The sequence below is a fragment of the Phyllostomus discolor genome, chromosome 13, assembly GCF_004126475.2.
Source record: "Phyllostomus discolor isolate MPI-MPIP mPhyDis1 chromosome 13, mPhyDis1.pri.v3, whole genome shotgun sequence".
Lineage (NCBI taxonomy): Eukaryota > Metazoa > Chordata > Mammalia > Chiroptera > Phyllostomidae > Phyllostomus > Phyllostomus discolor.
Genome location: NC_040915.2, coordinates 32,209,321 through 32,233,243, shown reverse-complemented (window position 1 = coordinate 32,233,243; position 23,923 = coordinate 32,209,321). Strand labels below are relative to the sequence as shown.

At 42.4% G+C, this 23,923-nt stretch overlaps 1 protein-coding gene across 1 annotated transcript in view; it reads right to left on the bottom strand.

The window, feature by feature from the left end:
- TENM2 (teneurin transmembrane protein 2) overlaps window positions 1-23,923 on the bottom strand; it is a 1,103,034-nt gene that overhangs the window by 1,005,587 nt on the left and 73,524 nt on the right. Inside the window, exon 2 of the mRNA XM_028528771.2 lies at window positions 12,177-12,290. The gene's annotated coding sequence lies outside the window, so the exon portion shown is untranslated. The remainder of the gene's footprint in view (window positions 1-12,176; window positions 12,291-23,923) is intronic.

Here is a 23,923-nt window from a genome sequence, read left to right as displayed (position 1 = left end):
AAAAGTAAACAAACAGGTGCGTGCAAACTCCAGCACTTCGCAGCTGGCTCACTTGCATTTCCTTCAGGGAAAAGAAGACAGTGACTAGGAAGTGTCCAAAGTACTTGAGGAGAAAAGGAGACAAAGGAAGGAGCCTTAGACTTTTGGTTAGGAGATGAACACCACCAGGCCTTTCCGGGCCACGAGGAAGAGGGTTGATACTCCCAAATCCCGATAAGTGTTCCCCAACAGGTTTGTCTTGCCAGGATCCCAGTGACTTCTCTAAAGAGGAGACCATTGTTTCCCCAAGTTTGAAGGTCAGAAATCAGAGGTACAGAGAAAGAAAGTCACATGAAAGTCACATGAAAGTCACATGAAGAGCAAAAGGGGGACAGACTATAAGCAAAAACAAATTCTGGTGTTTAAAAATGACCGTTGGCACGTGCAGAGTTCCAAAGAGTCGTTCCAGGATTGATGGGGGGGGGGGTCTCGCCGTGACATCAGTCGCCACAATGGCATCCGGGGTGGGTTTTGATAAAGCTCTGCTTCTTAGGCTCAGTGTAAGAGAAGGCCCTTCCCGCCTGGAAGAGAACCATTCTTCAGTTGTGGCTGGTAGGAGTTGCCGCGAATGCAGAGTGGCTTCTGGGGAATACGGGGGTGGGCACAAGTGGGTTTTCAGCTGTTCCCATGCAAAAAGGCATGCAGGCTATGATTATTACAATAGCTTTATTAACTCTGTGTTTCATGTACTCACAACCACAAACCTACTTTTGTCCACCCCTGTATTATGCATAGCAACTTTCTAAATTTATAAGCCTCAATGAATGCCTGGATCAGATGTTCTAAGAAAAAAAAGAAAGTATCCATTTTTATTATATGAGGCTTTTTGACCCACCACCACCTACCACTTTTTAAATGTAAGGGCCCTTGTAAATAATTTGCCTGACTCAAACATGATAGAATTATTTATTATCAAAGTGATCAATTCCAGATCATAAACTTCAAATTGCTCTTTTGTGTCCTTAAAGGCAACCTTAAGTGATAAAGAAATTCCCTTGACCTTGGAGTGACTCCAAGAAACAATTTGTAGGCAAGACACAGCAGCACGCAGGAAAATCTCGACGTTAATTTGAATGTGCTCTGAAGAGGGGGCAGTTGTCACCATGGTGATTTTATGTTTTTACAGTGAGCTCAAAATGAAACGGGAAGAATTTTCAAATCAAGGATGCTGAAATAGGTGAATCAAAAATCTGGGTATAATTTTTAGCCATTATTAGAAATAAGGAGCTTAGTTTGAAGTTCGGAGCTTGGATTTGGGATCATATACTCAGCCAAGATAATGATTACCAGAGAGCCTGGGAGAGCGCCCCTCTTGTCAAAATATATATAACATCAGCTCGAGTTCTGATACTGACACAACAGAGCCAACGGACTTGGGTATCTCATTTTATAGCAAGTATAAAGGTACCTCGAAGTGAAATAATTGTTATTTCAATGCTCGGTCCAGTTTAGCCAGGAGAGAGAATCTGAGAAAATAAATCAGGTAAGGCTGGCTGATTAACAGAAGTTTTAGGGAGCAGCGCAGGCATAAGCCTGGAGCCTCCCATGGAGTACCGTGGCAATGAAACGAGACATGATAGGTTCAGCCCTCAGCAGAGCTGAACCGTGACATACTGCAGTCTCCGTATGTTAGCTATGACTAAGTTGCAGAATTTGTTATTATTGTTGTTGCTATTAAACTAAAACATTTGGCCTACAAGAGATCTGCATTTTTGAAGAATCTCGATCTGTTTTGTGTACATAGAGAACTAAAATGGCATTCCGAAGCAAGGCCACCGCACAGAGCTCACCAGTGGAGGCAGAATCCTGGACACCACATAGGCACGCCTTCCAAGTATCCTTCAGTACAGGCCACTGGGTCTTGTGTGACAGAGCAGCCTGAACTTAAAACCGCTGCTCAGTGAATCTGGGAAAGTGGCATGTGGCATCTCTGATCACAAAATAATTTTCTACAAATCACTACTATTGCTTATACCTGAATCCGGAAGCATACCCAAAGCAGAATTATCCTGTAAGTGGCTGATTTCGCAAGTCCTCATCTAAATCAGTGGCTTTCCAGGTGGGAATTATGGAATGAGTAGTCCCTACAGGGGTAGACTAGAACCTTCGGTTCACTTTTCTGAAAGAATTTCCCTTGACACCCTCAAACTGGCGCACACATACACACGCACAGTACAGAATCATTTGCCTCGTGCATCACTGTGCTCTGTGCCCTGTTAAGACACAAAGCAATGTCACTATGCCAGAGCATAATATCTTTGCCCTCCCCGCCCTATGGACATGCCTTTCCAGCCCACTGCTGGCAATCATGGAGACTCCTGACGATTACAACTGATGTGTTCCCTTAAGGAAACTCAGCGGTCAGTAACATTTCCTCCCCCGAAGCCCCTAACAGTCGTCCAGGAGTGACATCTATGCGCCCTTCGGGCCTCTGGAATCGATTTCATATCTCAGTTTGTGCTACAGATGTTTCATCTGACACGGGCAGGTCTCTAAAAACACTTTTATAGTGACAGTGCTGACATCATTAAAGGTCACATACAACGATTACATTTTGAATCAGTTGGCTCTACACCAGTTCCATCAAAGTTCTGTATAATCATACAAGTGTGAAATGCATTCAGGGAAGGACCCTCAGGGGGCAGAACTCACTCACTCACTCATTCATTCATTCATTCAAAAATATTTACTGAACAACTGTTATGTCCCAAGCAGTTGGTTAGACCCAGGGAACTAGTAGGAAGGCAGGGAGACACTGTGGCTGCCCTCCAGGGGCTGAGATTCATGTGGAGGGAATCCTGAGTCAAACTGGCTCATCCAACACCATTGGCACCAGGTGGGGATGGAAATACGGGGGGGGGGCACTTTGTAAAGCATATGATTATCTAACCTCTATGCTGCACACCTGAACCCAGCACAAATAACACTGAATGTAAATGTAAATGAAAAATAACATTAAATGAATAAATAAGATCCCCTTCTTTAATTGAAATCACAAAGAGAATGCACCCCCGAGAGCCCTGCCCTGAGAGCTCTGGTTTAGAGAGGAGATTCCCCAATGAGAAGGAAGAGGGTCGACACACCGGGGCCACCTCACACAGCCGTGTATTCTGCAGCCCGTGGGGAAGGGAGAAGAAGGGGAGCTTTCCCAACCACGTGTCCCACTAGTTCCCTATGTAAACTCTCCATTCCGGTGCCCGTGGCCCCTCCCTGGAGTTTGCTCACTCCTTTTTTCTTTTCCCAGCTCCCCTAGTGCACTATTTCCCAACCACATTTCTATCATTACCTTCCCAAAGGCCGTTGTCTCATACCATCAGCACCATTTCTTAGTATTTTTATTTATCTTGATAAATGTATGTTTTTTAAACACACTACTTTAGAAGCCAGTTATAAAGGCAGTTACATGATAAAAAGTTAATTATAAAATGTATCATTTGCTATGAATAGAAGGAAGCTGCAAAAATAAGTTTACTTTTGAAAATGTCTTCTAATTTTACACTAGCTAGTGTTGGCCAGCGAGAGCTCTGAGTCCAAACATGCTATCTTTCTTCTAATACAGAGAAATTATCAAATTTAAGAGTGTTGTTAAAGTCCTATTAGATTAAATTGAACACTCCTCTTGATGTAATGAATGGATGAGAGAAATTTGAAATGAGAATAATTTCCTCACTGGTTTTTTTCCCACTGTCCTATTACTCACTTAAATGTCTTCCTTTCATGCTGGTGATGGCCACTTTGGTGTTTTGGTAACAATGCTGTAGTAACAATGATAAGGACAGTGATGCTGTTACTACTGCTGCTGCTAACAGGAATACTAATAATTAAAATAAAAACCATAACAGAGTCTTACTATATGCCCAGCCCTGTTTTCAGCACTCCGCCTAACAGCCTATGAGAAACTAGCCTGTCATACATGGACACTTAATAGCCCTATCAAGTTTGATAATGTGCTGAAGTTCATGGAGCTCTCAAGTTCAAAAGCAGTCACCAATCAAACCTCGGCTCTAAGCCAGACAGACATCGTTTCCAGCTTCGTCGTTCGCTGTGCAATGCTGGGCAAGCCCCTTTCAATACCACTTTGCAGAAGAAACTGAAGATTTTGTAAATGACAATTAAATAAGCATCATATGCCTGACACAAGGACCCAATGAGGAGGAGGAAGCAAAGGAGAAAGAGATGGAGGAGGTGGGAGAAATGGTATTGGAACCCTCCTGCTGTGACTCGCTAGCTATTTAGCCCTGGGGAGGTTGTGTCATATCTCTGAGCCTCCTTTCCTTCATCTGTAAAATGAGATGATCAGTTATTGGACAACAGCGTGGTAACCGTTTTGAGGTGGCCGCAGTAAGATGATGGCGCCGTGCTTGGTAGGTAGTAGGGCCTCAATAAGCAGCCGTGTTATTATTCACGGGGTGCTTATCCAATCCCTAGCCATTGTCCACGGCCCATCTTGTGCCATCCTTTCTCTGACGCTCTCCCTTACGTGTTCTCCCCACAGTGATAACGACAACGATAACTCTTTCCTCTGGATTTATATCACCTAGTTCATTTTCTTAAAAATCCAACTTCTTCTTCCCATGTAATCGAATCTTTTAGAAGGAAAGACACAATTCTTTCTACCGCATAGGATTTAACACACTGTAGCCTCAAAAAGCACACAAAGAAGAGTTTGTGAATTAATTTTGTAAATGAATAAGTATACAAAATGAGAAAGGTTGTGTCAGCAGGACCTAGGAAGGTGGATTCTGATCTAAGGAATAGTGGGGAAGACGCAGCACCTTCGGACTCCTGTGGATATTTTTTGCTCCTCACATTGGGTGTCCACAGTGCTCAGTCCGCATGAATAGGACCATCTTCCGCTGGAGGATACTAAATCCTCATCAGACTAAGACATTCACATCTTTGATAAAGAGATGCTTTAACAACAAGCTTCTCGGTTCGGCCAAAGGAATGTCACATTCTAATGTCCGCAAACTTCTCTTCTCACTTACTTGTTTTCTAACTTTAAAAGTTACAAAAAATTGTGATAAAGTTAGAAAACTACTGAAAAATAAATAAATAAATAAATAAATACAAATGACCCATTATCTTCTCAGAAATAACCACTATTAACATATCCTGGTATGTCCCACTTCCCTTTTTTTTAATGATATTTAGTTAATTTTAAACATAAGTATACTACGTTCAGGCGACATATACATTTTTAAAAACAATATTTTCATCTTCTTGTACATTCTTTAAGAAGGTACCATTTTCAGGGCTACACAGTATTTCAACATTTTGATGTCATTATTTAATCAACCTCTTGCTAGTAGACATTTAGGTTGTTTTCAAATTGTCCTTATTTTAGATGATTCATGAGCTAAAGTCCTTACTGATACATTCTTCTGTTGAACAATGATTCTTAGCATAAAATGATAAATGTAATAGGTTCAAAACCTATAAGGCTTTTAACATCCTTAACACTATTCACCCTCATAGACAGTGATGGCTGACCCTTCGCACCATGCACTCACCAATACCAAGGACAATAATTTACAAAAACAAAAACAAAACTTTGATAACTTGCCTACCAGGCCAATGCTGGTAACTTACACTTGATAAACTTTGAAAAACATGCTGCTTGATCCTCAAGACAGAATACCAGCACTCTGGAAACTCTATCTTCTGCTGAATTGATAGCAATGATTTGCCAATGAAAGGCTCCACATGTGTCAAGTTCAACCCGTGTCAAATTAACTAAACAAAGAGGCCGTTAGACCCACGTGGCCCCAAGGCTGGAGCGGCTTGCCTAAGCAAACCCCATTCTAAGCCCGTGAATGCCTCCAGGTTACAAATTCAAAAAGCTAAGGACCACCCATCACAAACAGGCAATAAGGCTAATAAGCTATGGCCACTCAAATAACTGTCTTAGTTCGTTTGCCCCTGCCTTTTCTCATAAAAGTGCCTCCTGGAGCTCTTGTGGGTGGCGCGCTCCTAAACCACTTCGGGTTTGGTGCTGCCCGATTAGAACTGAGTGTGCTCCAGTGACTTCTTAAAATGAACTTGCCTCAGTGAATCTTTTAACAGAGCTGACGTCAGGAGGAGCCCCCAGGAGCCCCGAGCAACCAGACACAGGGATCTGTTGCACCCCTCGAACTGCGGCTTTCCCAGGGCCGCTGGGGTCACGGCTGGGGTCCTCGCAGATCCCGGGTCCTGGCACCGCAGCCTTTTCATGGTGAACCCACTTTCTGACCTCACTTAAGCATTCGTTCCTCCGGACTGAGTCCGAAACCAATGGAGCTCCCCTGGGCCCCACTTAAAGCCGGACCTGTCCAGGGTCCAGCAAGGTCCGATCTAGAAACAGAACCGGGTCCTGGGTCGAACCAGGTCTGACTTAGACACCGGACTGGGTCTGGGATTAGACCAGGCTGCGTGTGTGGCCTCAGGCGAATACAATTTTGCTTTAAGGCTGAACAAGCCTTGCCAAAGGTAACCTGGGGTTACAGTGCCCTCCGCCAAGGTTCTACACTGTCAAGGGTAGATGGGAAAATCATTGTCCACCCTCCCCAGTGCCGCTGAGCAGGCCGAGACCTGCTGGGACACGCCCCCCTCCCACACCACCCCTTCGCTCCAGAGCCCGCAGGCGCGATCCCCGGGAAGCTGGCAAAGGGTGAAAGATCTCACCCAAGTCAGCGCTTCCAGATCTCTGTCTGTGGTGCGTGGCAGAAAGACGAAGGTGAAATTTCAAGCTGTCCCTTCGTTTCCAGCTTCAGAGTAGCAGGCAGAAAACCCTGATGATCAGTCTTTGGGGCCAGACAGAAATGTGAGTTGCACCCCATTTGCCGCTCAGGGTCCTACTACGTGTTTCCAGCTCTCAGGGGAATTGTGTTTCTCTTCCTTATCTTAGGAAGTGGCTCTGGATCTTGGGAAGGTAGTGTCTTCACAGCCTCTTTGGGACCCCTCTTGTGCCCATGGGGTTGTTTAATAGTGCCTCAAATATGTACTGTTCGACACCTGACAAGGTATTCAAAAGGTTTTTCTTGTTGTGGTTGTTGTTTCGTTTTGTGTGTCTTTTTAAAGTGGCTCTACGGTCAAAATTTGCCACATTGGAAGCTGATATTCACAGCCTGATGGGGACTATTTTTTATGCCTTCTCCTCACAGTTTAAATGATACTATGAACCCAGAGGCAAAGAAAAACATTATGAAGCCACCGTGGAAGGGTTTACTAAAACATTCTGGAGAAACACAGCTTTCAGTCTAGAACTTGGGGATCTCATGACTTGAGGGTCATGCCCCAGGATGACCGGGTCAGCTTCCGGTTATCATTTAGGTGGCAACCCTGTTCTTTGAAAAATTAAAAACAGCTGCACTTGTCTTGCAACTCAAGTCTTTAAGAGACTAAAACTGGGGCTGTAGAAACAATGCAAACACCACCCATCCCTTTTATCAATCCCCAAGTCTCTTCCTCTCAAAAAGCTTGCAGGTACTATAAAACAGGGATGTTAAACTCATTTTTGCTGGGGGCCACATCAGCCTCACCGTTGCCTTCAAAGGGCCGAATGGAATGTTAGGGCTGTGTAAATGTAACTTCTCCTTCACCATGAATCTCGAGGGCTCAGCACTGCCTCTTGGTAGAAACAAGGTGCCTGGCCGATAAAACAAGGTGGAGGGCCAGATTGGGCCCTCGGGCCTTGTGTTTGCCACCTGTGCTGTAAAAGATCTGGATTTAGGAGGCAAAAATCCCTTCCTGGAAAAACCTACATTCTTTCTCTGTGCCTTCCAGATTTAAGTGTTCTATCTGGTCTCCTGGAGGAATCCAGAGCCAGCTTCTGCAATGTAAACCTGAGGGGGGAGGGGTGGGGGCTGTTTGGAAGCTATGTAAATGAAACACCTTAGAAGTCTTTCCCACAAGTATTACTAAAAGTTTTAGCTATCTGAGCAGATAACTTAAAATTCTATCTGCCAGAAACACAATTTGGGTCTAAGCGTTCTTTTATAAACTAGTGAATTTACTAGACCATAATTTATGAGATCATGCACTTCATAATAAAGTATGTCTTTCTCTAGAATAATCCCATTTTTTTTGCTTGTCCAGTAAATTCAGTGGATTAATATTTGCATTAACAGATTGGAATAAAAAATATGGTTCTTTTCCCTCCTTAGCTGTGCAGTCTTGAGCAAAACATGTGACCCCTTGACCTTACAGTTTTCAGGATTAGAGATTTTGTTTCTATGGTTAAATGGCTAATTCATATTTAAAAGAAGAAAAATGAAATGTGGTACATGGCACGTATTAATAACCGTTCCTTTATACTTTGTAGCCCCTTCATAATTGTTGTAATGAAAACACTACATGCATCATATATTAGTTCTGGTTACATGAAGTTGTATTTTATTCTTTCAATTTCCAAGAAAGTGTTTTTGTGAAATATGTAATATGGCAATGGCTTGATGTGCAAGAATGTGAAATATTTAAAGAAAACCTGTTGTAAATTTCACAATGTTAAGAGGCAACTCAGGCGTGTAGTGTAAAGAAAAAAAATCTCAAATTTTTTTGAGATGCACTCATCTTAAAGGTTAGCTGTTGAGTCTCAAAAAAGTGTTTCTATGCTGGCAAACAGGGGAAAGGAAGAAAGGGCTCAGTGTAAGGCTTTCAACATGATGCTAATAACCGCAGTTCTTCCATAGATATGGATTTTCAACCAGAGAAAAAATGGGCTCATCTTATTTTTTTGAAGAGACTCATTTACTTATATCCCCAGGACACCGTAATTTTTGGATGACAAGATGCACCCTTTCCCCCCAAATTTGGGAGGAAAATGCAGAGGGGACCCTGCTGCTGCCTCCTGTGACCCCACTCCACTGCCCCCCACCCACAGAGCGAGCCAGGCAAGCTACATTTGGACTATAAGATGCACTCCCCCAACCATTTCCTCCCAAATTTGGGGAGGGGGCAGAAAAAAAGTGTGTCTTACAGTCTGAAAAATATGGTACTAACTGTTAGGAATTCTCTAAGTGGAAAGGAAAGGGAAAAATATCACCTTGGATTCTACCGCTAGGGAATTGAATCCTTCCATCACTCACAGAGGCATGGGCTGCTGACAACACAGCCTTCGTGTGGGTCTGCTGATTTTCCCAAAAGGGCTACCTAAAAGAGGGTTTCACTTTAATATCAAAAAATAAAAAATAATAAACACTAGTGTTGTCTTAGCCCTTACCAAAGGCAACCTTTACAAGTATTAGGGTTTCCCCTATGATTTTTAAGTTTCTTTTTCTCTTTCATCTTCATTGTTTAAATAGCGAAAAATAGCCAAAAAGCATATGTCTAGTGAAGATGGAATCATAACTTGCATTTTGTCCTCGTCTGGCTGGAAGCAGAAATGACTGTCACAGACCAATGAGAATCAAGCATGGAGTAAAAACTATTTCATGCGCTCACGAAAATGGTTCACGCAGATCCCTGGCCCGAAAAGCTGTATACCTTAGGGTCCTGCCTCTGATGAGCAAAGAGAATAGCATTTAAAACTTCAGGCATAAGCCTAAGAGAAGAGGAAAGATCCAAAGCAGGTCTGGGAGGAAACGAAAAACCTGGGCAAACACCGGCTTATGCTGATAAAGCCTCCTACTGCCCAGGAAAGCCAGCCTGGTTTATTCCACGAGGGATGAAAGATGACACCCTGAGTGAACGGCAGAGGGCAGAAGCCTGGCGGGCTCCTTTCGGAGTGAGCGAGTATTTCTTGAAAACAGGTTCTCAATAGAGTGTAAGACAGAATGCCAAATAGTTATCACAAAGAACTTCTACACGTTGGCCGGTTTCTGCAAGCCAAGCCCTGCCCTAGTAACTGACTGTCTTGTTATTCAGCCAAAATTTAAAACGCATTTGGTTGCAGCAGCAGATTATCAAAGTACAGCCCTAACTGAATGACGACAAAACACAATGAGAGCATTGAGAAAACCTAAGACACGCTCGGGCCGGCGTGTTAGTGGGCAGATCTCTGAAGCCTGCCGTTAGGATCAAGCAAGTTCCTGCCACCGTGTGGCATTTTCTCTCTCTTCCCACACTGACAGGCTATTCCTCGTTTTCTCTGCCTGTTTCCCTAACCACCTCGTCCCAGAGACCCATCTACGCCCGAACACTGAGTCAGAAGATTACTTTAGAGGACAAGATGAGGGTGACGAGCAAGAGAGCGCAAAACCAGTGTGTAACTGCTGACTTACAAGGTCAGGAGCATCATCTACCCATCCCAAACCCAGGCCGCACCCCCCGTGGCAGCCTCCTTCTTCCGGGTCCCACCCCACCAAACTCACCTCCTCTCGCTGCGCAGCGTTCCGATCTGCCACTCGCTGCAGGAGCGGACAGATGGGCTGGCATAGGCTATGCCAGAATCTTAGGTCTGTTTCACCATACGCCCTCCTATTTCTTCCAAAACTGACAACTCTGCATTTATAATGGATTCCCGAAGTGCACGGTGCTATTTCCTTAAGGACAACAAAAGCCAGGACGGACCCAGGTTTCTGAGACGGAAAGTGGTACCAGGCGGTATTCTTGGGAGAGGATGGCACCTGGGAGTCCGAGACAAACTCTAGCAACGACCGGGTTTCCTGGCACAGTCCAGTTTGGATCTGATGGCCAGGACACTAGGGACAACGATGCTTCGGACCAAGTGAAGGTGTCCCGAGCATTATGAAACGGAATGCCCTCCCCAGACTCAGAGCATAATCGCACATAAAAAAGAAGCCGCTACTACTTGACTGGAAGCTTTTCCCCTCTCGGACCACACACCTGAGACCACACGGGGGAGACAAGAAAAACTCGGACAACTAGCTGTGATGGGGAACTAGATTTCAAACAAGTTGCCTGGATTTCAGTTTCTTTGCCAGCGAGATGGAGCTGCTGATAACATTCATTTACCACTGACCAGGTGTCCAAGTACCGCAATGATAAGCACCTTATTGCATCATTTACTCTAATTGTCACTACAGCCTCGTGAGAGCCCCCTTTGGGCCTTACAGTGTGGGTTCCGTAAGGACTTTCTAAACACAGTTCCAAGCAGGCTGTGTGATCGCTGCTTTATGCCCGCCCCCTTCCTGAGGGTGTGCACGTTGTCACCCTGCCCTGAGAGCCATGCCCACTCGCTCAGCCCCTAAGACCTACTCTTTCCTCATTGCCTCATTCCAACAGAGAAGCTTCTGCTCGCAATAATACATAAAGAGAAAAAAAATAATCTGGTGGCTTTTTCATTTATCCATGTAATCACTTATGAGTCTCTACTATATCTCCTCTCATACCCTACCCTTGGCCTCTATGCATATTCACATGACTAAAATTATGCTGTAACAGATGTTTCGGCTAAGGCAGATGCTCCGGTTCCAAATCGGAACTGCATAAAGCATCACTTGTCCTCACAGAACCCTTTCATTGTCCCACCCAGACGTGAGCCATCTTGGTGAGATTTGACCTGCAAAGGTACCAAAGGAAGCTCTAGAAAGCAAAAGAAGAACATGGGACAAATGGATTTAGGAGGCCCAAGAAAGAGACATAGGGAGACATTTGATATACGGTGCTAGATGCTGTAGAGTTATACTGAGGATTCTAGGTCAGAGGCAACAAAAGCAGAAATAATTTTACCAGGAGCATAAGAAAGGCTCACTGGGCTTCCTTTTCGCTCTCTGCCTGCACGGATTCACAACACAGAACAAATCACAGGGCCCAAGCTTTTCCGTCCAAAAGGTCTTTGCACACGACAGTGAGGAGCTATGTGGCCCAGCTAATTACAGCTTTCCCTTTTACTCCCATGTATACATAGCAAATAAGGAAAGTGTTGTAGTCAAATTATTTGCAGAGACCAGTGCATGAGGAGGGGGCACTGGAGGGGACCCACCCATCCAGGTAGAAAGAGGCTGATCGTGACTGAAGAATTGTAGTCATTCAATTGCATTGGGAGCAGGAGGGACAACAGCAGATTTCAGAGAGAGAAAATGACGGTACACATTACTTTGTCCATAAGGGAAAAAGGAGGGGCGGGGAAAGCCAGCTTTCCCACACAGAGCTGGAAAAGCCCTATTTTGTGTGCCGTATGAAAGCACTTTGGTCAACAATGCAAACACAACCTGAGGCAGAGCAAAATACAAAATTGGAGTTATGATGCCACTCACCAAAAGCGTGGTTCTTCGACGTACAATTCACGGCGCTTTACTGACGTGCTCCACGGCAAAGTCAAGCGAGGAAGACAGCCCCAGACTGCTTAGGCAATAAAAAGCTGGATGTAACTGTGAAAAAGAAAACAGAAAATAGATAAGATTCAAATGAGCACATAAAACAATAGAATAAAAATGCAAATAAAACCCATATATCTTCAAAATGTAGGAAGGTTGGGATTAGAAGCTAAATGAGCTAAATAGCACACCTTACCCTTTAAAATTTCTTTCAATAGAGGAATGTAAAATACGGCATAAAACATACTAATTAGTTCAGTCATTTTAACTATGACATGCCATTACCATTAAGATACAAAATTACCATGATAGCATACCCATTTGTTATCCTTCAAATGTGATGTTGTTTATAACAAAAACACTAAAACACAGAGCAACATACAGATTCTAAGTTTGTTCTTCACACTTACAAATGATTTACTTAACCTTATGATTTAAAATTTGCTCATCCAGCTTGAGCATTTACCTTGCCAACTTTCAAATTCAAGTACCTGCTAGTTAGTACCAATGTCAACAAGACGTGGGAGTATATCACACATCAGAAAAGTCCCCCTGGCCCCAACACAACTTGCTTTGGGCAAATAACTTAAGTTTTCACCATCTAAAAATTGGGATATGATGGCACCTGTCTTGTAGAAATATCATGAAAATTAAACAAAACATCTAGAAAAAGCACACCATACAGTGCCTGTCTCACAGCACTTTCTTCAATACATGTCACCGGCCATTGTCACTGTAACCTCCATTCCAATGCCACATGTCTGAAATGTCATCAACAGGTCGGGGGGTCATCTCCTAATGATGAAGTCTTCAGAAAAATGTAAGCATCCCCTCTTTTCTCCCCAAAGCCTAACTATTAAATGAATCCACACTAGGGCATTTGCTATTCATGAGGCTCCCTTCTCATCTGGCCAGCCAGCCAGGGCAGTGCCCCGAGCAAGGGTGATTTCTTAAATTCCCCAAGGGACTGTGGTTAGTACAAATAGAAAAAAGGTCAACAAAGGAGTGACAAAAACTGAAAACAAACAGCTCTGATTTTCCAGGTTTGCTTGTCATGCTCATCTTGGGCACTAAATATGTACCTCCACCTGCACACGGGAGCCCTTCCTCAATCCACGTTTCCCGGGCAGGATGTGAAACCCACAATCAGCATTGCCCGGGCAGGATGTGAAATCTTCTGATGAGCTGGACAGGTGCCCGCTTAGCTAGAGCCATCTCCAGTCCCCATACCTGTCCTCACTGGCTGTCATACTCTTGGCCAACTCTTGGTCACACTCCTCGTGGGGGCAAGCAGTATTTTCAGACTGATGGCTCTATTCGCCTTACTAGGAATCTCTGAAAAGATGTTCTGTCCTCTACAAAGATCCCTGGGACTGCGGAATAAATATTGTGTGCTAGCATCTTCCAGACAGCCAAAGGGCTTGTCACAGTGCAGTGGAAAGTATGCAATTTAAATCACAGCACACCTGACTTTGAACTGTGTCTGTGTCTTTAATAAGTAAAACCCCACTCAAGGTTCCTAAGGCTCTTGAAGCCTCAGTCTTTTTACGTGAAAAAGCGGGAGTGGGGCAAAATACCTACCACACAAAATTGAGTAATAAGGAAAGAAAATGTTTCCAGCACATAGTAGGCATACAAATGTTAGTCGCAATTTCTGCTTTATTTGCTCCATTTTCTTGCTTATCATGGTACCTTAATAATCTGATTATAAGGGAATTATAGATGTAGAATTGTTTTATCAAGACTATGTGTTTTTAAAAGACAAACTGACAAAGCTAGACAAAATTGTAAGACCTCATGTAAACTTGTTTTGTTTGTCTTCTGTTTTATTTTTTTTTCAAGTTTTCAACTTGGTAATCAGAGCCCAGCAAAGCAATGTGGTTCTTTGATTTCCACCTTAGAAATTCTTCAGCCTTTATTGTCTTTATATTGTACAATTTTAGCACTTAATTATACCCTACCTTGTAGTAATTAGGTGTCCTTATAATCAAGTCTGTTTACTCACTTGTACAATTCTGACCCTTTAATCTCTCATGGATATTAGTTTTAAATGCTATTAAGAGCCACAATTTAACAACCTTATTACTAAATAAAGTTGAGAGCATATTTTCAAGAATATTCACCATTGGATTACATCTAAAAATTACTTTTAAACTTAGAGATAGTGTGAACTCATAAAAGAGATGTCAACAGTAGAGGCCTGAGGGGTGTATGGCCCCCGCCAAACACCTGTGCAGCTCTGAGTGAGGCAGCAGCCTCCAACTTTGCACCCATGGGTGGTGGCCTTGCCCTTGAGTCAGACACCTGTTTTAGGGAGGTCACAAGTTTATTTTAAAGATTTAAGAATTTTCTATAGTAATATGACTCTAATAAGAAAGCTGTAAATTTCAGGCAGCATAAATGCGACTTGCTTTGCTATTTTTCCTGTTAATTAAAAATGTAAAAGCTTGCTGCTAGAATATAAAATGAAACAGGCATGGTCAGTAGACAGGGTGCACCTGATGATGATGTAGTGATTAAATTTTGGGCCCCACAATTAAATTGCTTGTGCTTAGCACATGATAGAAGTAATTCACAGTCATGTGATCTAAGACAATTTATAACCCTCTATGTTCCCTAGGTTTTTCTTGGGTAAAATAAGGGCAATAACACTATCTAACTCATAGGACTAGTGTAAAGACTACATAGACAATTCACTTATGGTAACAAAATTACTGGTACATAGTGAATGCTACCTATTATCATTGTTTACTTTTATTAGTGAAATAGAATTATTTAAAGATTCACTAATTTCTAAAGTATTAAACTCACCCCAGTTTTTATTATATGCATTATAAATGTCAAGTGAATCAATGGAAATTTTTTAACCAGCATATTTTGCTCATTAAATATTCAGTAACAAATGATACATGTTTTAAGGCAATACATTTACCAAATATTATTATTTATTAGGTTTTCATCTACATTAAGACATATCAGATAAAACGTATATATTAAAATTAAATACCATATTCACTAAATTATAATGAAACTAAACATAATTTTTGTTTTAAAATTTTTTCTGAAATATACATTTGTTATACATGTGAGATTTTATATAACTACAATGCGATCTATATTCTTATACTTATTTTTAAATATTAGAAAATAAAATGCTGACAGTTAAATAAAACCAAAGAAAGCAAAAGTCACTCAAGGGCACATCAGCCGGTGATAACGATTGCTTACGTTTTGGTGAGCATCCTTCTAGACTTCTCTCTATAAATAAATTCACCTTGAGTAGACAAAACTGTGTATAAATAGGACAATACCATCCATCTATTTTTATTGCAAACCCTTTCTATAACAGAAAGCCACTTTCTAGATTATTGATGGCATCTCATCTGGGTCCCCTTTTGATACAATCAAATTACTTTAACTTTTCATTTAATGCTTACAGGAAACCTGAGAAATGCAAATGCCCTATTTAAAAGCATTACAAAATGAGCAATTTAAATTAATTAAATATTATTGACACCTAGGGAATAATTTAGGGATGTCTCAATTTGCATCTTTTAGGTGGACTTTTCCACCATTAAACATGTAAATCAAAAAAAATTAAGCAAATACCAGACTACGTATTTTACACAAATGCCACAAACTGAAGTGATATAGACAAACCTGTAAGAAGCCAGACAATAGGAATAAAACTTATAAGATGTGGTTATTGTCATTCAAGCTACCAGTTCCCTCAATGGAAATTAAGTTTATAGGCTTAAAAGAAATATTAACAATTTTCCCTTTAGATATAAAGAGAATGATATTATAGTACAAGGAATGGGAGATTAGTAAATGCAAATTAATTGACTTCTTTCTAATGAATACAAATAAGGATTTCACAGACATAAAAATCTGAGCCTATGAGTTTCACCCCACACAGCAGAAGCAAATGAAATCACAAGTTCAGTGGAACGAATTTCAGAATACTCAAGCCATTTTGCATTCTACTATTCATGTACCTGTTTAGGAACCTCAGAATTTTTCAAAAGAGTAACATTCTAAGTCCAGATCAAAGATAGCTCTATTACTTAAGAAGGAAACTTGATAATGAGGCATTGGGACCTGTAATAAAATAATTTTATAACACAGATAATTATTCATTGATCTAGATGTACTAAGCCTAGGTGACTAGCATCACTCATGTATCTGACAGGCGTCTAACTGGGTAGTGACCACCCAGCAGACATCACTCCCTGCTCTGGTCTGTGCTGTGCAATAATAGGACAGCCACCAGCCACTTACACTGTCAGGCAGTGAGCACCTACAGTGTGTCTGGTCTGCACTGACACACCCTGTTGAGTGCAAAACACACACCCGACTTCACAGATTTAGTACAAAAATATAAAATACCTCAACATTTTATCTTGGTAACATATTGAAAAAAATAATGTTTGGTATATTGAGTTACATGAAACACATTAATAACATTTCTTTCACTGACTTCCTTTTAGGCTTTATAATGTGCCTATTAAAAAAATGTAAAATGACATGGGGCTCCTATTACACTCCTATGGAACAGCCCTTCCCCAGGGGGCGGGAGAAGTTAAGGAAAGAGTTCTCTGCGTTCATGTCTTATGCTCAAGCACTAACCCTGTTTAAAGGCCTGCGTGAGATGCTGAGGAGGGTGAATTGGAATCGAAGCTGCAAGCCCACCCCTGAAATGTTGCCATCCAGAAATATGCATCAGGAAGACACACCACAAGTCTCGTAACAGCAAAGCTATCAAATACACATACCCCCGAATGTAACACTTCTGTGCAAAGAAATCTCTCTGGGACAGGGGTGGCTGTTCAACAGGGCTCGCTTTTTTATCATGAGGGGAGAAGTAGGACCTGCTCCACAGAACCTACTGCCAGGCTCATGGATGGGTTCCTTGGGGTTTTATTTGCTTTTTAATAGTCGATATGAACAGTGGGGCAAGGGAACAGCCTCATCACAAATGCCATTTCAAGTTCAGCAATGTCCCCAAGCTAGTAAAGTCAGGCCTTGGCAGGAGGGAGGAAGCCCCCAAAATTTCAAAACCTTCAGGGGGTCCCAGAAGCTTCCCTAAGAATGTGAAGGCCCACTGTAGGTATGACAAATAGATTAGAGGAGAGACTAGATTAGAGATTAATTAGCAGACCATAACCTTGGGTGGCTCTGCCCAGTGTCACAAAGAAACTATGAGCAGCCCAAGAAACAAGGTATGCTGAGAATAAATTAAAAAATAATTTATTTCTATTGTTAGAAAAGCCCAGTTTCTATTTTTATAGTATGTTGTATCCCTTCCAAAGCCACTCGGGTTGAAGAATTCTCCTTTTCCCACTCCATGGAATCACTGAACTTTCACTCTTTAGGGTGACATTCCCATTCATTTAAATCGTCTCCTCTCTCACACTGAGGTTTCCATGACAGCCTGGCAAGTTGTGGCACAATGTTGCTGAGGTACAAGGATTCCGTCACAAAGAGGCACCAAGCCAATGAAAACACAATCGTGGTTTTTTAAAAAAATCCTTGCCTGAGGGTACATTTATTGATTTGAGAGACAGAAACATGAATCTGAGAGACCAACACCCATCAGTTGCCTCCCATATGCGCCCCGACTGGGAATCAAACCTGCAGCCTAGACATGTATGTGCCCTGACTGGGAATGGAACCCACGACCTTTCAGTGCGCAGGACAATTCTCCAACCAGCAGAGTCAAACCGGCCTGGGCCACAGTCGTATTTTCAACGTTCAAATGCAGGCCCTGTGGTCCAGCCTACTCAACCAGTTATGTAATAGAATAATTATCACATTGGACTCCTGCCCAGGAGCAAACTACTACATTGTTCATCTGACCCCCTCAACCACCGCCTACAGTACCCCGACGTCACAGGTGGCAAACACAAGGCCCGCAGGCCAAATCCAGCCCTCCACCTTGTTTTATCCGGCCTGGCACCTTGTTTCTACCCAGCGGCAGTGCTGAGCTCTCACTTAACTGTGAAGGAGTAGCTACATTTATACAGCCCCAACATTACATTCGGTCCTTTGAAGGCAACAGCGAGGTTGATGTGGCCCCCGGTGAAAATGAGTTTGACACCCCTGCCTAAGGGAATGCCTACTTATGGATCATATTCAGTCCTGGTATGGGGACAGCAGAACCCCCTTCCTGCTCACTCATGGCCGTGCATTCTCGCTGCCCAGGGAGGGTAATTCAAGTGAGCAAGTGAGCAAGTGAACAAGTGAGCCAACTACCTAACCTTTTACATCAACAAGCTCACCCTTGCAGCCCTGGTCGGGTAGCTCAGTTGGTTAGAGCATCCTCCAGATAGGCCAAGGTTATTACAGGTTCAATCCCCAGTCAGGGCACATGCAAGAAGCAACCGATGAATGCATAAAGAAGTGGAACAACACACACTCTCTCTCTTCCTCTCTCCCTCCCTCTCTCCCTTCCTCCATTCTACTCTCCCTTTCTAAAAATCATGGACACAGACAACAGCGTGGTGATGGCCAGAAGGAAGGGGAGTTGGGGCTGGGAGGAGAGGGGAGAAAGGGCAGAGGGAAAGGAGGACATCTACAATAGTGTCAACAATAAAGATAAAGAAAAATAATAAAATAAAAACTGCTAGGTTGTACACATCTAAATAGATAAACAAACAAACAAACTGAATAGAAATTAAAAAAAAACAAATGAAGAAATCAGCCATCCTTGGTGAGGAGAGCATAACCTACTGTTAAAGACAGCAGAATTCAGAACAACACAGTATTCTACCAAAGCTACATATATTACAACATAGCAAGCCCAAGAGAAAAGCTTATGGCGATCTGTTTATAAGGAAGGAATGTGGTTTCCAAATACGTGAGCTCTGGCCAGCGCTGGTCTACGACAAATTTTCAAAGTAAGGACAGAGTAGGAAGTTTTTCACAGAAATAATAGAATCAATAAAGTTATCCAGTCTATGAAGCACCATTGGATTTGCTTTATCCACACTCAGTTGGAGATGATCAATTTACTAAAAATCATGATTGATTTCTACGTGCATTAAGAACAATGGCCCGTGGACTTCTGTTTACCAACACATTACCAGTCATCGCTGTCCTACTTGTAGTGGGATGAAAATAATAAAATCGTATTCCTCTAAAAATTAAGCCATATTCCTCCCTTTCTTTCACACTACTCACACACTGGTGTGCACACACACAGGTGCAATATTTTCTCCCTCTCACACACATGCACACGAGCTCAGTACCAGCCATGATGATTGAGCACTTCAGAATTTTTTTTAAGTGGAAAAGGAGGCAGAGAAATGTGGAAATAACATGTGTTCACGATATTCTAAAAATTAAAGATCCCATATACCAAATGTCGTAGATATAATTATACTTTTGGATTTCCTAAAAGTATAATCATTAAACAGATGAAGCTATTAGAATATTAAAAATAAAAGGTTATGTTTTAAATGTTTTAAATACAAATAATGCCTCTTTTAATAGCACTGCTGTCAGATCTAATGACATCAATAAAAATTAAGAATACACATTCAAAATCATTTTCGGAGCTAAAATGAACTCGTACAAGGTGCTAGTAAAAATAATGCCACTCTTCCAAAACAAGAAATAAAAACGCCCTGGTTTATTTACTGTGTGAGTCTCACCAGCCTGAACTGTACCCTTGAAAATATAAATTCTCCATTAGGAGTAAATAGAACCACACGCTCAACAAGAAATCAGTGTGATTAATATACATTCAAAATATTCCCAGAAAATCATTATATTAAGCAGCCACCAAATGCTTCCATCCCTTCCCTTACCCTCTCCTAATTAATTCAAGATTGGCACAGTCTCTGAACTAAATTTATTTTCAATTAAAACAAGGAGCCGTATGTCATGATGATTTTTTGTTACTATTTCTAACGTGCAAAAAACAAAGGTTTGCTGTTAGCACGGAACGTAGCCATCAAAACAAATCCTTTCGTTTTCGGGAACGGTGAGGACACTTGAAGAGCCCGTTCTCCTCCTCGCAAGGTGCTACCTCCACAGTTAATCCTATTAAGAACTGAGCCTCCTCAGCCACTAACCCCTCCGGGGAATCTGGAGAACCGAAGGCTTACTGTACACTTCCAAGGTAACAACTTTTGTAAAGGGCTCTATTTTATGAGGAACAAAAGAATACCACTTGTGTACTTAAATATCATCTGCTTTCCCTTCCCCAAATACCCCATTTTTAAGTAAAGATATGTGATTTAAATGTATTTAGAGTTTAGCTTTTGGCACCGTGCGCGCTTCTGAGCTGGGCTGCCATCTGCGGGCCCCGTGGCTCAGGCATAATGATATGCTTACAAGCTGCTTCCCTTTTCTGCACAATGTACCCTTTTCACTTTAACATACATTTTCCATAAATTTTTGAATAACAAATTGGGCTCTGGAAGTTTGTGGAGACGGGACAAGGGGGAGGCTTGTAGGCTAGAAAGCAGCAATTTCACTCAAGACATGGGTGCTGTGGAAAATAGCCACTCCACCCGCCCACACCTTGCCCCCACCGTCCCCCCCCCCCACCACTGTGGACCGATCTTGAGCTATGATCCTTTAAAACTGTGGAGAAAACTTCTCCCCTCCCTATATATGTACAAGGCTCTGTACGTTGACTTGGGCAGAGAGCCCACACGCCTGCCATCCATTACACCTGCTGGGTGACAAACAGATGAGAGCCATCACGCAGACTCCCAGTGTTTGATCCGCTGATACTGCCAGATGTCCCCCATTTACATTCAGACGCTACCGCCGTCATTAATGCAACTCTGCCAGGCTGACATTTAATAGGGAGAAAAAGTTGAATTCTAATCTAAAATCCTCATGACCCACAGCTTTCAGTGAGTGAATGTATACACTATTAAATACGCTTCCATTTGCCTAAGTTTCTGGCTACTAGGGGAATGGATCTCATGGTTCGGGGGGGAGCCGATACAGACAGGCAGCTTTGGCACATATCTGGAAAGGGAAGACCTGTATCTTGCCCCATTTAGTCGCTGAATTTTGAATTTAGACAACAAAATTTACCTTCATTTTCTCTGCCATATTCTTTTTTTAAAAAATATTTTATTTATTTTTAGAGAAGGAAAGGAGGGAGAAAGAGAGAGAGACATCAACGTGTGGTTGCTGGGGACTGTGGCCTGCAACACAGGCATGTGCCCTGACTGGGAATCGAACCTGCGATGCTTTGGTTCGCAGCCCGTGCTCAATCCACTGAGCTATACCAGCCAGGGCATCTGCCATATTCTTAAAGACAATGAGGATAATCTCGATTGTGGGCACCCATTCAAATACACCGACTACTAAAAGCGAATTAGTAAACAAACAATAAAAGCCAAGGCAGTCATGGACCGAATAAATATTCTTAGTTTCTTTCCTGCTTCCTCCCTAGTCTAATAGCACTTGTAAAACTGCTTACTGCTGAGGTTTAACTGGTAAACTTAAAAAGAAAAAAATCAAATGCACAAGTATCACTCCAGAGTCATGGAGTAAGAGAGCCCAAGAGGGAGACCAGGAATTTTAAAACTTCCCTGTTAATTCTTCTGAAATCCATCCTACACCTTGAGCGTGGTAACTGCTGGGGGCATCTTCAGCAACTCTTCATGAGAACATGACTTAAACAGCTTGGCTTTTGGACTTTGTTTTCCGTTTTCTCTTTTACACGGAAACACTTACAGTGTGTCCCCCCCGAGCCTGGCATGGGCGTGTGGTGAACACAGAATCTGCGGGACACCAGGTTTTATCTCTGGAGAGTCAGCACGTGGCTGCCGGGACAGACGTAAGCTGCCTAATACTATGAAGGCAAAGAGATTTTCATGTAAGGACTAAAGGGAGTGATGCAGCCTTGACATACTTTCCAGAAAATGACCGCGTTTCCATCAACAGGATGTTTCCAGACAATTGGGGAAGGAAGAGGCCCGGAAGACTTCCCGCAGAACTCTCCACATCAGTGCCTGGGTGGGGCTCTGATCTGTTTCAGAAGATGCTGAACTGAAGCAGAAGGAGGAAGCTAGGGAAGATTGTGGTTTCTTTCTGCACGTTTCCTCTATTGACACTGAAACCCATGTAGATTTTCTCCTTCTAACTTCTTCTCCCTCGGGACTGAAAATACTTTCTCTACAGAGAGGTGTCACTGAGCCACTGCCCTGGACCCCCAGTCCCTCTCCCACAATGCCCTGCTCTCCTCATCTCACAACTACTACGGGGAATTGTCGTTCATTTTTTTATTCCTCTTTTATCTGTCCCCCTACGTCAGAGCAGAGGCCTTGCCTGTCAGTCACCTGACCCCGTGACCTCAAACAACACCTGGCATGAAGTGAGTATCTGATACATGGCGAATGAATAAAGGAATGATCCCATATAGTTATAGTTACTATTCCTTGATCCCTTCTCTCTCTGGACACGGATTTTTTTTTCAATGTATCTTCTTGGATACATTATACTACTGAAGTTTTCATTTGAAATCCAACCTGATTATTTTTTTATGCTTCCCTTACACTTGGGCCCCATTCGGTAGCGAACCCCATTTTTTAAAACGATGTTATTTATTTATTTTTAGAGAGAGGGGAAGGGAGGAAGAAAGAGAGGGAGAGAAACATTAATGTGTGATTGCCTCTTATGAGACCCTTCTGGGGACATGGCCCGCAACCCAGGTATGTGCCCTGACTGGTAATCGAACTGGTGACCTTTTGGTTCACAGGCCGGAACTCAATCCACTGAGTCACACCAGCCAGGGTGCAAAACCCATTTTTATGCAAACCCAATAAACCCATAGTTCACGTCTCACTCTAACTTATATAATATACTATCCCTCCTGCAGGGACAGAATTCCAAACCGTATTCAAATCTTACATTCCATATCAAAGAAGAAGAACGACAACAACAAAAATCCCCTCAAAGGAAAAATACTTGAGGAATCTCTTTTTCAAGGTCGAGACAAGAGAGGATAAGTTCAGACCATCAACTCGTAGGAGGAACTAAGCATTGAGATCATCGTTTTAAGGCTTCTGGTAACACTGGTATAACACTAAACCAGGCTTAAAATTGCTAAGTCCTATCAGGCCACTTTTATTTTAGTTTTCCCCCAGCTGCTCAGCCCCTCCCCGAGATTTCATGGCACCTGCTAATGGAGAGGGAGCTCGGATGGCACTGACAATTTCATGACAAGTCATACTTCACCTTCCATTGTCCAGTCTTCTTAGCTGTTCATTATCCTGGCTGCAGTGCCTGCAAGATAATGATGCTTCTACCCCTGACTGGAACACATTTTTGCTCCAGGGTTCCTTTTAATTGAAACACGCTGTCTCCGTTACTGTTTTTGGTGCAAAAGTAAACACATTGAACACAAGAATTCAGTTTGTATTTACTTCACCAATGGGAACTAGGTAAAAAGTCACTTCCACACCTGCCAAAGAGTGATCAGATGGTCCTTTTGAGACATAAATATTTTTTTTTACTCTTTTTGTTCACTTTCATCACCGTTGGTCACTTCTGGGGATGTGATAATTAGCTCTGTGAGGGAAAGAAAAATATGATGGCCTACCTTACCATTTCTCTAAGTGCCCCCCCCCCCCCCATTTAGGAGATATTGAGTAATGTTCCATTAACCCTTAAGCATAAAATTGACTGAAAACACTTTAGCTCTACAAATGGGGGTC